General features: G+C 45.5%; 1 protein-coding gene across 2 annotated transcripts in view; it reads left to right on the top strand.

Moving 5' to 3' along the window:
* The window catches only part of LOC311248845 (uncharacterized protein), a 170341-nt gene that overhangs the window by 133611 nt on the left and 23803 nt on the right, over positions 1-12927 (top strand). Inside the window, exon 2 of one of the 2 annotated variants that reach the window (XM_084338074.1) lies at positions 8758-8868. The gene's annotated coding sequence lies outside the window, so the exon portion shown is untranslated. Of the gene's footprint in view, positions 1-8707; positions 8869-12927 lie in introns of those variants that run through there. The other variant, XM_084338075.1, reaches the window with a different exon arrangement.

Raw genomic sequence — 12927 nt, 5'->3', positions numbered from 1 at the left:
TTATATTTATTGATGAAGGATTGCACTACAACTCGTACACCTTACTGTAAATTGTACCTAAATTGTACCTCATCCCATTTCTGCTTTGCACTATATAGTATTGTACATTAGTACACTGCATAGTATTGTATATTATATGGTAACTCAGTTACGTCTATTCTGCATCAAACATTGTACATATGTCTATACTGAACATTGTGACCTCATTTTCTACTTCTAATTTACATGCTATACTATGTTATTTGATACTATCTTGTCTAGCACAGTATCTGGAGCGTAACAGTAAGAAGCATTTTGTATGAAAGTATTCTGTACTTCTGTATGACAACTATTAAAGAAACTATAAGTGAATTGTATAGAAACAACTCACCAAGGGGGGGAAACCCCACCTTCAACCCCCCACCCCCCCCTCCCTAATTGCCATACCTTGGCTTTTACTGAAATGATGCCACTGAGTGTAGTCCTTTGTAAAGCAGGAAGCTCTCGTGGTTGTAGGCAGATCTGTGATGCCATTCACTGCTTTTATATTGGATATCAGGTTGGAAATAATTTAGGCCAGATTATTTTTCTATTTATCTCCAATAACTTATGCCAATAGAAGAAGTCTTTATTTGTCATGCAGCAACTGAACACACACATGTAAGATGAGCGACACAGAGGAACACACCCACACATACACGCTGCCTCTCTGCACTTGACCCATCCCGTCGTCCTTCCCTCCCAAGGGCAACCGGGAGCAGACATGGGTTGCGGCGTGGGCCGTGCCCGAGGACCAATCCAAGTGCTCCTGTCCCTCTTCATCAGGGACGCGACAGCGTTAGCGATCTGTTCTGTATGTTCAAGGTTTATCTCTTTTTTTGGGGGACGGGGGGGGACGACACACCCTTGCGAGCACGGGGAGAACAAACTCCACACAGAAAGGCCTGGGAGATACCCCACCTGGGTACCTGGCAACCTGGTCCCCAAGCGGGAATCGAACCCACAACCTTCTTGCTGTGAGGCGACAGTGTTAACCACTACACCACCGTGCCGCACTACCTCATGAACAAAGCATGCGTTACGGCATATTGATGAATATATATTTATAATTGGCAGATGATACTGTCTGTTGTCCTGTTGTAGGATCCCCTTGATTCAGTGCTGGAGAAGTGTGAGCTTGCGGAGCATTGCGTGCACAACAGAGCGAGACTGGAGCAGTGTGAGACCCGCGTGGCGCCTCGGTCTGCGACGGTGGAGGACTGCACCGAGGAGCTGTTTGACTTCCTACATGCCAGGGACCACTGTGCGAGTCTGACGTCTGGCCTGTGACCATTATTGACCATTATTCATCATCAAACCTTTATTTAACCAGAAAATAAAAACCCATTGAGACAGAGGTCTCTTTTTCAAGGGTGATCTGGCCAAGAAGGCAAGCACAGATGATGAAAAAACATATATAACAAGACACAATACACATACAGTAGACCAGGGGTTCCCAAACTTTTCAGGCCGCGACCCAAAAATAACGGTGTCAGAGAGCCGCGACCCCCACTATTATAGGAGGTAAACATTTTTTTTTTTTTTATTATTAACGAGAGGGCCTACCTGGAAGAGGTAGAGAATCTGTCGCAGTGGTGTCAGGAAAACTCCCTCTCCCTGAACATCAGCAAAACAAAAGAGATGATTGTGGACTTCAGGAGGTCGGGGGTCAGGGACTACAGCCCCCTCAGCATCGACGGGGCACCGGTTGAGAGAGTGAACAGTTTCAAGTACCTCGGAGTCCACATATCCGAGGACTTGACATGGACCACACACATTGACAGTATTGTGAAGAAGGCACGGCAACGCCTCTACTTCCTCAGGCGCCTAAGGAAGTTCCAAGTCAGTCAGAAGATCCTTAACACATTCCCTGCCACGCTTATATCCATCAATGTTTGATCACTGCCACCAGTCTAAGCCTATGGAGATGTTTACCTTCTTTGCAGGGCTATAACTTTTTAAATTGTATTGCTAAATTGACATTACTATGGCCCATTCAACATCGATTATCTATCGTTCAGGATGTAGGAACGTTTTACTTTTTCATTCATAGATTCTTCCAAAAATACCGTCTAGAATATAAGTATGTTTTTATCGTTTTCTGCAGTAATTCATAGAACGTGAGTTATAGGCATAAACGCATATATAGATTATCAAATGCCGTTTGTTGCCGATACACGCTATATTAAAATTTTCAACTGTACATGATCCTAAACGTTATGACTGATCATGCGTGGATGAACGGAGGGGGGGGGGGGGGGGGGGGTCGTTTATAATTCCGTGATCGTCGTTAAATGCTTTATGTAGTATGGGTGATATATTGATCAAAGCAGTTTGCATGGATAATAATAAACAAACAGGCTGAAAGTAACGTCAGCGTCCTCTTACCGTTGGGCGATGAGACTGGAGCAAAAAGATCCCTTTTATTTGACGGCGATCGAGTCGATCCATTTCATGTATAATAATAATACACGCCCAAATCATGTCGATTATTGAGTTATGGCAGCGATCCATATCCACGGTGTGTGGCTAGAGTCCCGCGACAATATGTGAGTGCCGGACGCATTTAGGAGACGCACCGAGGTCGACTCGGCCATTTCCGGTTTGGCAACTCGCCGATCATCCACCAGGGGCAGTATTGAAGCGTTGCAGAGTTGTGCCGAGTCCCACTGCATCAGACCAGGCTCCGTGAGGGAAATATGAATAACATGGCGAAAAAATGAAATATGATCTCAATAACGTCGTACGCCGTGGATTGGCAGAATTAGCATGAACTTGAAACACGTCGTACAACGGTATTGGCGCAGGATGTGTTAAGAACTTCTACTCATGCACAATAGAGAGCATCCTGACTGGCAATATCACCTCCTGGTTTGGGAATAGACCGTAGCAGACTACAGAGAGTGGCCCGTTCAGCCGAACGCACAATTGGAGGGGGGCTTCCCCTCCAGAACATTTACAACAAGCGGTGCATGGGTAAGGCTAAGAGAATTATCAAAGACTCCAGCCACCAAAACAACTGCCTCTTTGAACTGCTGCGGTCAGGCAAGCGATACCGGAGTCTCATGGCAAGCACAGAAAGACTCAGAAGAAGCTTCTATCCCCAGGCCATCAGGATGCTCAATGAACAATAACATTGATTGATTGATTGATTGATTGATTGATTGAAAAGTTTATTAACAGATTGCAGAATGGGTACAGTACAGCTCAATACATACAATTGTTAAGGGGATGCAGACCAGAGAAAGACTTTCGTCTTGTTTACATCAGGGTCCCCCGTTGTTACACTATGTAACAACCATCAAATGCACTCACAGCACACACATCCACACGCACACACTCACTTTAAACAAACAACTCACTGCAGCACCCACTTTACACACTTTAGAACACCTAAACACACTTTATATTTATTGGTAAAGAATTTGCACTACAACCCATACCTCATTACACCTTACTGTAAATTGTACCTAAATTGTACCTCATCCCATTTCTGCTTTGCACTATATAGTATATTGTATGGTAACTCAGTTACTTCTACTCTGCATTGAACATTGTACATATGTACATACTGAACACTTGTGTCTACGTACGTGACTTCTATTTTTTACTTGCTATACTTATTTTATTTTATACTTATCTATTTTTGTCTAGCACAGTCTCTGGAGCGTAACAGAAAGAAGCATTTTGTATAAAAGTATTCTGTACTTCTGTATGACAACTAATAAAGAAACTTGAACTTGAAGGTAGTTTGCTGCTGTTGGAGGCGGAAATGGGCGCGTCACGCGATTGGGCGCACATGTCACATGACCAGAAACAGTGGTGGCCAATCAGATCGCACCAGAAACGTCAGTGGCCGATAGACCACTACACTTCCGCGTTACATTGAAATCAAGGAGGAGATTGCGGGGGTCAAATGAATGGATGTGGACGAGAGCCGTGATGGAAGTGGTTGCCGATACGGCTGTGGGGGTGCTAGAGACATGATCGAATAGACGTTTATGCGCCTCGCTCTCCTGAACACGGCGTGACCCATAACTAATCGATCAGAACTAAATCGGCAGAGAAAAAGCCCATTTTAAAGCACCTATTCCGCTTGGACATGCGCAGAGTGCCCATGGAGTCTGGACGACGCGAGATGACGCTCGAATGAATGTGGACCGTTCTATCAGAGGGGGGAGCTTCGGTGGCCAGCCGAACAGGATAATGAAAAAATGATCCCACTAAATGGCCAGACGTGTCTTATGGCGACATCTACAATTACCTCAATGGTACACTGGTTGAAGAAACATGGCTTGGTTTCAAAACCAAATTCTCAGCAATACTAAACGACATGGCCCCCCTAAGAACCACCAGGGTAAAAAATCGCGCTGAGCCGTGGATGCACTCCGAAATACTGGCCGCTATGAAAACCAGAGACAAAAAATGCTCTGAGTTTCGTAAAAGTCAGTCAAAGCTTACTAAAAGCACGAGCAGTGAACTCCAAGCCCACGTGACTGAACTCAAACTAGAAAGAAACAGACTAAGAAACGACGTAAACTCCATGATCAAAACTGCAAAAAAGAATTTCATCAATGACAAAACTGAGGAAAACAAAAACAAACCACGTGAACTTTGGAAATTACTCAATAATCAACTAGGATGCAGTAAAAAACTTAAAACCAGATTCTCAAACATAAACATAAAAATGGACAACACGCTCATCACAGACAAGCTGGATGTAGCCAATTACTTAAACATTTTCTTCACAAACATAGCCACAACACTGGTAAACAAACTACCCTCCCACTCAGGGCTTTATGGGGTAGAACACATAGTAGCTTACTACAAAAACCTAGGGGTCCGCAAGGACGACTTCAAGCTGGAAATGGTAACAACAGATGAGGTACTCAATAAACTGAGCGCCCTCCAACCTAACAAGGCCACTGGCCATGACAACATCCCCTCCAAATTCCTCAGAGACTCAGCAGCCGCCATCACCCCAATCATCACACACATAATAAACCTCTCCATAAAACAGGGACACGTCCCCAAGGACTTCAAAATTGCGAGGGTGACCCCTCTGCACAAAAAGGGCAGCAAATTAGACCCAGGCAACTACCGCCCTGTTTCTATTCTCACCTCCATCTCGAAAGTCATGGAAAAAATAGTCTACGAACAGGTCGAAAAGTACCTAGCGGAAAAAAATCTAATCTACGAATTCCAATCTGGCTTCAGAACATCCCACTCCACTGACACATGCCTTCTCTATTTGAATGACCACATCAAACAAGAGGTGGACGCAGGCAAATACTGCGGCATGGTCATGCTGGACCTACAAAAGGCCTTTGACACAGTCAATCACTCCATTCTGATTGACAAGCTAAAAGCAATTGGTTTTGATAGTCTATCAGTGAGCTGGATGCAATCCTACCTTGAGGGGAGGGAACAGATGGTGGAGGTAAACGGTACCCTATCCCCCCCCCCTCACAGTGAGCTGTGGTGTTCCACAAGGAAGCATACTAGGACCGCTACTGTTCCTAATTTATGCAAATGACATGTCGTCAGCTTGTGACTGCAACTTGTTCCTGTTTGCGGACGACTCAGCCCTGCTGGTCTCTGACAAGAACAAGTTACAGGTTGAAAAAACCCTCAGCTCGGAACTAGGCAGAATCTGCATATGGCTCGCTGATAACAAACTATCATTACACATGGGCAAAACAGAGTCCATTCTCTTCGGTTCAAATAACAAACTCAGCAAGACCGACGGCTTCTCAGTTACAGTGGGTGACAATATTGTCACAAGGAAAGATGAAATTACCTACCTGGGTTCCATCCTAGAGGCTAATCTCTCCTGTGACAAAATGGCATCCAATGTAATAAAAAAAGTCAACCAACGAACTCGATTCTTGTACCGGATCTCCTCTGTGGTAAACAAGAACACCCTGAAGACTCTGGCAGGAGCACTCATTCAGGGGTACTACGACTATGCTTGCACCTCATGGTACCAAAGCACCTCAAAGGCGCTAAAAACAAAATTACAAACATCTCAAAACAAACTGGTCAGACTACTGCTTGACCTTACTCCTAGAACCCACCTCACCCCTGCCCACTTTGACAACCTAGGATGGCTTAGAGTAGACGACAGAGTACAACAACTTGCAATGGGCCTGGTCTACAAGATACACTACACGACCAAGGTACCCATGTACATGTCAAAATACTTCCCAAAGGTCAGTGAATACCACGATCACAACACCAGAGGGAGCTCCACAAATCATGTTAAACCCAGATTCGGCTCAAATAAGGGACTAAACACGTTTCGCAATTATGCCACATCAATGTGGAACGCCCTACCCAAAGCTGTAAAGGAATGTGGATCACTACCCACTTTCAAAACCTCTCTCAAGGGACACCTACGGGAGACTGCAATTCAACACTGGCCCCTGTAAATATCCTAACCCAACCCCCTCCAATGTACAGTCATTTACCTAGTATGGTTTTGTCAATAGTTCAATGTACAATTTTGTTTGTTTGTACAGTGTCTCCTCCCCCCCCCCTCAATGTACAGTATTACTTGTTTATACAGTGTGCCCCCCGGCCCCCAACCACCTCCAATGTAAATTACCCAGTATGGTTGTCAATATCCCAATGTACCCAACCCCCCCCACACAACCTCCTCCAATGTACAGTTTCTATGTCAAATGTATATACTCCCTTTTCTTGACTCCTTCTGTATCACAAACAGTACTGTATTTGCAAATCTGGTATGTCATAAATGTATAGATGTAGCAGTACTGACTATCTGTATGTCATGTATGTCATATATGTCCTGATGAATTGAAAATGGGGGACCCTGATGTAAACAAGACGAAAGTCTTTCTCTGGTCTGCATCCCCTTAACAATTGTGTGTATTGAGCTGTACTGTATTGTACCCATTCTACAATCTGTTAATAAAGTTTTCAATCAATCAATCAAAACCTCATTGAGTCTCCAGGTAGACTAATGTTTATATTTAAGTCCATTCTCTTCGGTTCAAATAACAAACTCAGCAAGACCGACGGCTTCTCGGTTACAGTGGGTGACAATATTATCACAAGGAAAGATGAAATTACCTACCTGGGTTCCATCCTAGAGGCTAATCTTTCCTGTGACAAAATGGCATCCAATGTAATAAAAAAAGTCAACCAACGAACGCGATTCTTGTACCGGATATCCTCTCTGGTAAACAAGAATACCCTGAAGACTCTAGCAGGAGCACTCATTCAAGGGTACTACGACTATGCTTGCACCTCATGGTACCAAAGCACCTCAAAGGCACTAAAAAACAAATTACAAACATCTCAAAACAAGCTAGTCAGACTACTACTTGACCTGACTCCTAGAACCCACCTCACCCCTGCCCACTTTGACAACCTAGGATGGCTTAGAGTAGACGACAGAGTACAGCAACTTGCAATGGGCCTGGTCTACAAGATACACTACGCGACCAAGGTACCCATGTACATGTCAAAATACTTCCCAAAGGTCAGTGAATACCACGATCACAACACCAGAGGGAGCTCCACAAATCATGTAAAACCCAGATTCGGCTCAAACAAGGGACTAAACACGTTTCGCAATTATGCCACATCAATGTGGAACGCCCTACCTAAAGCTGTAAAGGAATGTGAATCACTACCCACCTTCAAAAACACTCTCAAAAAACACCTACGTGAGACTGCAATTCGAAACTGGCCCCTACAAAGGTCCTAACCTAGTTGTACAGTAAATGACCAAGTAAGGCTTTGTCAATATTCCAATGTACAGTGTAAAATGTGTGTGTGTCCCCTTCCCAACCCCCCCCCCCCCCCCCACCTCCAATGTACAGCCCTCACCCAACCCACCCAACCCCACCCCACCCAACCAACCTCCTCCAATGTACAGTTTCTATGCCAAATGTATATACACTCCTTTTCTGGACACTTTTGTATCACAAACAGTACTGTATTTGCAAATCTGATATGTCATAAATGTATAGATGTAGCAGTACTGTCTATCTGTATGTCATGTATGTCATATATGTTATGATGAATTGAAAATGGGGGACCCTGATGTAAACAAGACGAAAGTCTTTCTCTGGTCTGCATCCCCTTAACAATTGTATGTATTGAGCTGTACTGTACTGTACCCATTCTGCAATCTGTTAATAAACTTTTCAATCAATCAATCAATCAATCAAAGCGGTCTGTAGCCACTTACATGGCCACCGAAGCTCCCCCCTCTGATAGAACGGTCCACATTCATTCGAGCGTCATCTCGCGTCGTCCAGACTCCATGGGCACTCTGCGCATGACCAAGCGGAATAGGTGCTTTAAAATGGGCTTTTTCTCTGCCGATTTAGTTCTGATCGATTAGTTATGGGTCACGCCGTGTTCAGGAGAGCGAGGCGCATAAACGACTATTCGATCATGTCTCTAGCACCCCCACAGCCGTATCGGCAACCACTTACATCACGGCTCTCGTCCACATTCATTCATATGCACCCCCCGCAATCTCCTCCCTGATTTCAGAATCCCGGAAGTGTTACGGTGGTCTATCAGATCGCAGAACGCGGAACTGGAAATCCGTTGGTAAAAGAATAGACGCCAACTGGCTCCCCCCCTCTCTCTCCTCCATGTAACGCGGAAGTGCAGTCAGTCAGTGGTCTATTGCGTTTCAACGTCTTCCTGGATTGAGTGGATTCCCGCACAAACGCGTTGTGTGTTTTGTTTACACAGTGTAAAGATTCTATAGCAGAACTCTACTGGACCAAGACTTCACATCTGGACCAAAACGTTCTTCCTGAGAAAACAGACATCAGACTGTGGACAGTGGACACCACAACATCTGTAAGTAGTACAATTATGTTTACATTGTTTTCCTCTCTTGTGCTGCTTCCTTGCAGCAGCGGCACTCGAAAGGAGCCTTGAAGTTGTACAATCCCAGTTGAATTCAGAACAAATGCCATGTTTTACATCTGTAGTACTTTACCATCTCCATGGTCAACTAACTGCTAGCATCTGCAGCGACATAATTCTCTTCACAATAACATATTACATTTCTCCCGATACCGTTAGCTCTATCTTAGCTGTAGTTTCAAGTTTATTTTATTGATCACATATAAGGTACGAGTACATTATAGTGAAATGCTTGGTTCTGTGTGGCCCCTGAGATTGTGCTTCATACAGTAAAAATGAACAAAATCAAGCAACATTTCGACGGAGTCCACAGAGAGGCGGGAGAGTGCGACGCCATCTTGTTGACTTTCTTTGTTCACTGTATTCAGCCAGACGTTACGGGGAGCTGGATGCCATTCGGTAGCTAAAGTCAACGTGATATTAACGTTAGTTTGATTGACATTTACAGGGGCCAGTTTCGAATAGCAGCCTCCCATAGGTGCTCTTTGAGAGCGGTTTTGAAGGAGGGTAGGGAGTCACATTATTTTACGGCTGTGGGACGGGTAGCAATAGCATATATCTGCAGAGCCACAGAGCCAAACGTCTGGGCGGGGCTTCGTGGACGTGGCTTGTGGCATGGACCTGCGGCTTTGCACTAGAGTTTGTGAGCTTGACGGCAAGTTCTTTCGACGGTTAAGCCTAGGCACTCTTTCGAAGTTGGTTAAGGTTAGAGTTTGTCTTAGAGCATGGCGATAGAATGAAAGTTGTGTATGTCGTAAACGAGAGAGAGCGAGCGAGAGAGCCCCCCCCCCCCCTCATCCACATGCGCAGTAGTGCAAAGGTCGGTCCTGTGGTAGTTCAGTGTGTTAGGCCCTGTACTAGGTCTGTCCTGTGGTAGTTCAGCGTGTTAGGCCCTGTACTAGGTCTGTCCTGTGGTAGTTCAGTGTGTTAGGCCCTGTACTAGGTCTGTTCTGTGGTAGTTCAGTGTGTTAGGCCCTGGACTAGGTCTGTCCTGTGGTAGTTCAGCGTGTTAGGCCCTGTACTAGGTCTGTCCTGTGGTAGTTCAGCATGTTAGGCCCTGTACTAGGTCTGTCCTGTGGTAGTTCAGCATGTTAGGCCCTGTACTAGGTCTGTCCTGTGGTAGTTCAGCGTGTTAGGCCCTGTACTAGGTCTGTCCTGTGGTAGTTCAGTGTGTTAGGCCCTGTACTAGGTCTATCCTGTGGTAGTTCAGTGTGTTAGGCCCTGGACTAGGTCTGTCCTGTGGTAGTTCAGCATGTTAGGCCCTGTACTAGGTCTGTCCTGTGGTAGTTCAGCATGTTAGGCCCTGTACTAGGTCTGTCCTGTGGTAGTTCAGCATGTTAGGCCCTGTACTAGGTCTGTCCTGTGGTAGTTCAGCGTGTTAGGCCCTGTACTAGGTCTGTCCTGTGGTAGTTCAGTGTGTTAGGCCCTGGACTAGTTCTGTCCTGTGGTAGTTCAGTGTGTTAGGCCCTGGACTAGGACCGTCCTGTGGTAGTTCAGCGTGTTAGACCCTGTACTAGGTCTGTCCTGTGGTAGTTCAGCGTGTTAGGCCCTGTACTAGGTCTGTCCTGTGGTAGTTCAGCGTGTTAGGCCCTGGACTAGGTCTGTCCTGTGGTAGTTCAGTGTGTTAGGCCCTGGACTAGGTCTGTCCTGTGGTAGTTCAGCGTGTTAGACCCTGGACTAGGTCTGTCCTGTGGTAGTTCAGCGTGTTAGGCCCTGTACTAGGACCGTCCCGTCAGTAGCAGGACAGTCCACTCTCGTTGGGCCGGGATCTGGAGCAGCTCAGCCACAGCAGACTCTAGAACAGAACCTGTTGGGGCTCGCATCACTCCAGAATCAGCTCTGTAACACCGACCAGACACAGTGTCTGGACAGCTGACTTAGAGCTGGTTTGTGTACACCAACACATTGCCTGGACAATTTAGGCAACTAGGTAATTCACACATGGTTTCATGAAGGTGGTGTTTAATGGTAGACAGTATCAAACGATTCTGACAGATGTAATTGGTTAGATTAGATCTACTAGTTGGACATTTCAAATATTGTGGAAAAGCAAAACCGTAAAGTAGACAAATAGTTTTACAGCAAGTTAGAGCAATGCTGACGCAACAAACAAGAATTGAGAGCACCATCCAATCCATAGAGAACACGATTATAAAGCAGTAAAAGAAAACAAAACTCAAGAGTACTGTACTAAAACGGTCAGCATTTTGCTGCTTGCAGACCGAGAGAGTAGGGTACATCTGCGGTGCCGGGGCCTGTACTGTGCATCGGGGCCTGTACTGTGCGGTGCACTACTGCGCATGCGAGAAACAAAGTAACAGTGTTTCCTCTGGAAAAAAAACAGCAGCAGTGCTGTAGGGTTGCACGGTATACCGGTATTGGTATAGTACCGCGGTACTAGAGTGTTCGAAATGATGCTATACTGCGTTTGGGGGGGAAAACGGTACTTATTTTTATTTATTTATTCATTTATGCATGCGAATGCCTTCCTATTGGAGCACAGCGCTGCTGTCAGTGGTGACGTTGTGCTAGTTTACCGGAAGCAACCTTCTGGAATGAACAACAACAAACTCTAGTTGAGACGAGAGCTGGCATGGCTCGTCCAACGAACGTTGGCATCGGTGGCGCGACCGCAGCGCCGACAGGAGCCACCGCGGCGCCGGTTGTCGTGGCCATCGGCAGTCGCAGTGAGGATCTCCATCGACCGACGCCGGCCGGCCAGCTCTGACTAGAGTTGTAGCTCGCTGGCTATATGGGCTAACGTTGGCCGAGTTCGCTCCATGCGGGGTGTGCTAGCCAGCCAAAGTCAATCAACAAAGATCCTCACCGCGGTGAGGATCTTTGTTGACCAGCGTTGGCCGGCCAGCACATTTTGCACGGGGGGCGAACTCGGCTGGCGTTGGCCTGTATAGCTGGCGAGCTATGGTTCTAGCCGGAGCTAGCCAGCTGGCGCCGGTCGACGGAGATCCTCACTGCGATTGTCGATGGTTGTGGTGGCCGGTGTCACGTGCCGCAGTGGCTCCTGTCAGTGCTGAGGTCATGCCGTCGATGCCAACACTCGCCGGACGAGCCATGCCGGCCCCTGTGACTACAGTTCCTTATAGGAGCATTAGAAAATGTCCACAATGCTATTCGCAAGAATAGAAAATAAATTGAAATGCCTAATAATAGCATAAACTGCCGTGCTGAAAGCTAGTAAACACAGCATCTCTATGGCTTAGTCACAAATGTGATTTATACAGAGACATTTGACAATTGCCCATTAATGGTTCATACATACTGTATAAAGACAACGGAAATCTATTTAATTTTTGTTAAACAGCCTACAATATGACATAACCTAGTTCTAGATTATGATAGGCTATATCAGTCTCACTCATCAAAATGTTTTCTAGGTAACTTATGGTATCTCAAACTAATTAGGCCCTCTGCTATGACAAATGTATAATAATACAACCATACTTTTTCTACCCCTTGATTTTTTTTTAACTACGGAAGTCTGCTACATTTGGCTCACAGAGTGACTCCCCCCACTCAGAAGCAACCTAACCTCCCAGCTTTTTTTGAGCAGCATATAAAGTACACAAATTAGTCCAAAGATGATAAAAGGCTCAACAGGGCAGTCGCAGAGTTCATCTGTGTGGACCAAGTTCCAATATATATATACAGTTGAGAAAGCTGGGTTCAGAAACCTTGTACAGCAACTGTTTTGAGTGCAAAAAAAGTTCTCCAGCATTTTGAACGCCATTGCTTTGAATAAAATTTATTTATTCTCGTCATTGTTGTGTTTTAAAATAAAGAATAATGACATCTGAGTGTTTCCCTGATTTTGAGGAAAAGTATCAAAATTTATATTGGTATAGTATCGAAACTAAAATGTTGGTATCGTGATAACCCTACGGTGCTGCGCTCGCTCTGCCGGAATCCATATTTGTGCGCACGTGCCGCCGGAATCCATATTAGCGCACGCTGCCGGAGAAATAACTTAAA

This window comes from Notolepis coatsorum (assembly GCF_963971535.1).
Source record: "Notolepis coatsorum genome assembly, chromosome: 2".
Lineage (NCBI taxonomy): Eukaryota > Metazoa > Chordata > Actinopteri > Aulopiformes > Paralepididae > Notolepis > Notolepis coatsorum.
Note: the sequence above shows the minus strand (reverse complement) of the source record. Positions and strands in the feature narration are given on the sequence as shown.